Below are 3,495 nucleotides of genomic sequence, written 5' to 3'. Positions count from 1 at the left end.
AAAGTGTTACTCAATGGAACATACATCCTACTTTTGCAAAATTTCTATGATTCTCAAGAAGCCTCCGAAATTACAAGCCTGCAGCTGAGACAAAGGTGACGGCATTAAGAGAACTAAATTATCCTCAAGTCTTCGAACAGCTCCTGGATTCTCATTTCCTTCCTTTGAGTTATTTCTGGTTTCCTTTCAGCTTACATGAGTTGTAAGGTCGAAAGGGCCCTTGAGAAATTACCTTGTCCCCCTCTCCACCTTAAAATTAAATCGAGGATCTAAAAACCACGGTGGCCATTGTTTAGGGGAAAAAAGTTATCGAGTTGATTAAATTTTGTCAAGCTCGCAGAGGTCAAGAGGGGGCTGATTTGAATGAAATGAGGCCAGTTCTCTTTGAAATCACATTTGGGCCAATAAAACTCCAGACTCCAGAACATCCCTTCCTCAGATCCCCTCACTTCACACTCTCTGCCTCTCAGATTATCATCACAAGATTTTAGGCGAGTGTCAACGCTCCAAAGAGACTACAGTTATATAGACTGGCCTTGACTGCACTCGGACCATCGTGATCAGAGGCCTGGATGACAAAACACCCTACAGATGGAACCCAGCTCTCATTAAACAAAATTAACCATCAGTACCCAGAACATGTCTGGGTTGAAGAGTAAATTATCTTCCCTCAGTTCAAAAGTGATGGCAAACGAACTTTCTCTGCATGTTCCCAGGCAAGCAACTGCCCAGTAATTTATCTTATTCAGGAAGAACAAAAAAATGTGTGCAACATTGACTATATAAAATCTTAAGTCATTTGCTTTCAGGTTTTTTACTTTTTCCTCAGAAGAGGTCAAGACTGTGACTACTGAATCACTAAGGTCCAAAGATACAGCATTTCACTTTAGACTTATTTAATGAAAAGATCTTAGGACTTGGTCTCCTGGGTGTTGAAGAGAGAAGTCATTTTCTCAAACTTCAAGTCAAACAGTATAGAGGGAGGTTCAAAATACACAGTAATGTGCTGGGAAACCAGCTCTTTGGGGGGAAGAAATCCTGATTTTTTTAGCACTTGCAAAGTTCTCTGGTGTAAATATTCCTAATCGTGGCCAATTTGAAGCTACCAAGGATTGAACAACTGGCTCACAAATTCCTGAAATTTTAACCATTGGCTCTCAGCTCCTGCACACCCTGGTGTTAGACAAAGAGGTGACTGGCTGAAGATTTCTTTCATGCCTCCTCTCTTATTTGACAAGTAAACTCAATTGTTAAGCCACTAAACAGTGTGAATTTCATACCATAGGATCACTTTTAAACAGGTTTTAAAGTAGATATTTCATCCTAGGTAGTCATTAAAAATCAGGTTATAAAGGAATGTTTAATGATGCAGAAATGTTTAATATATTTTTATTAAAAATAATATGACAAGAACAATTCCAAATTTGCATATAAAACAAGGATATACTCCAAAAAGTGAATAATTATTCTAGTTGTGAGATTGCGTGTGGGTTTTATTTTGTTCTTTGTACTACTGTTCTACTTTTCAAATTTTCTACAATGTTCATGTATTTGTAATCAGAGAAAGAACTAAATCCAGTGTATATATATATATATATATTTTTTTTTTTTAATATGGTGTTTCAGATTTTTTTCTTTTACATCCATACAATCTTATGGGTAGACTGGCTAGAAGACTAAACCAGATCCACCCTATTTAAACAAGGCTAAATCTTTGTCACTTGTTTTTGGATGCTTTACAGCTTTCAAAGTACCATCATAAGCGTTGTCTAATTTATCTGATGCAAGGGAAGCAGGTTATTATACTTCATTTTACAGAAGAGGAAACAGGCTCAAAATGACTAAATGATTTGCCCAAGGTCACATGGCTAATAAAGCAATTAAAGGGGGGACTCCAGCCCAGGATTTCTGCTACCCCTGAGATTTCCCTCAAAATCTCATCACATTGCTCATCAGGCGCCCTTCTCTCGAGAAGTTCCTACTGAACACCCAGACCCATCTCTGCAAGGAGGCACTCTCCTGGTTTTGTCCATTTTAAATTCCGGAAGCCTGACTACAATCACCAGGGAGGACGCACTCCATTCAGGTATCAATCCTACACAAGCAACCCCCAGAGCAAGCGCTTCAGCTTGGAAGTTTATGAACATAACAGGATAGCTTGCTGAGAACAGCAGAACCCACACTCTGGGATGAAAACCATGTACAATGTTCGACACACATGCGTTTACAACGATCTGTAAATGTCATGTAACAGATCCTGATACTAGCCTCCACAGCGTCTCCCTAAAGGACTGGGTAGTAACCTTTCACAGAGATGGCTGAAGAAACAAATTCTGGATAGATCCTATCTGAAGCCTCTTTGTTGAGTCCTGTGCAATTTGCACTGGAATGTCCATGTCTAGCTTCAGGACGCTTACTCCTGCTCATGGGCAGTGCTTTGCCAGGGCTTAGTAACCAGAAACAACAGCGCACAGCATTATTCAGTGATAAGGAACAGAAACAAGAACTCATTCCTTAGGTCGTAGGTTTAAGTATGTGGCTATATTAAGGCAAGTTTAAAAAAAAAAAATAGCATTCTGATGAGACATCATGCAAAGCCAGAAAAGCCAGGCCACCAGACTTCAGGGAACAGGTGGCCTCAGGTGAGGCTGGCCCGGAGTGTGGGAAAGGCCCGTCTCCTCCTAAGTGCCACAGAGCAGCACACAGGGAGGATAAAGCAGTCTCACATGGACCCCTCGAGTAAGCAGTGTGGGAGCCTCAGAGCGCTCTCTCCCATGGTGATGGCAAGGCCATCCCTTCAGTGACATCACAGGCAGAAGCCAGATACGGACTGTGCCTTACAAGGAGATATATATTTTATAAAAATATATTATATATATAAATATATATATTTCCTGGGATTTGCTTTTAGATGCTTCAGCAAAGACCATGTGATACGAATGTGTGCGAGCTCTCCACCTACACCCCAGGGACGGGTAGTTAACTTCATCCGAAGGACCCTAACTGGAGATAAATTTCCAGGGGTGGCGAATTTGCAGGGAAACACTAATGAAAGGCCCACACTTGGAGAAGCCACCAAAGGCACTTGGGCTGTTTACTTCCCAAACCACAACAGAGGCTTGGTTAGCACTGTGGATATTAGAAATTACTCTTTATTGGTGAAATGAGTAGTTTTCAAGATGTATGGATTAGCTAGAAATTCTGCCCCAGAATGAACAGGGTAAAAGGAATTAGGGAGCCAAACTGCCTAGCTCTTTGGAATGGCCCTGAAAGTGACTGTTGGAGAATTCTGTTACCCGTGCAACCAGAAAGTTAGCTGAATCTCGCTGTTAAAATACTCTCCCATCTGTTCTAAATGAACTTCCATGCAAGTGCCACCGAAGCACGTAAAAGGACAGGCCCCTGGGACTCCCTCAAGCTTACTGAGGCAGGATGGCTGTTTTTGAGAAGAGACCTGGACGGCTCCCCAATTTCAAATTATTAGAGGCTGCTGAC

Source organism: Monodon monoceros, unplaced genomic scaffold (genome assembly GCF_005190385.1).
Source record: "Monodon monoceros isolate NGI ecotype Baffin Bay Population unplaced genomic scaffold, NGI_Narwhal_1 Super_Scaffold_11, whole genome shotgun sequence".
NCBI lineage: Eukaryota > Metazoa > Chordata > Mammalia > Artiodactyla > Monodontidae > Monodon > Monodon monoceros.
Note: the sequence above shows the minus strand (reverse complement) of the source record.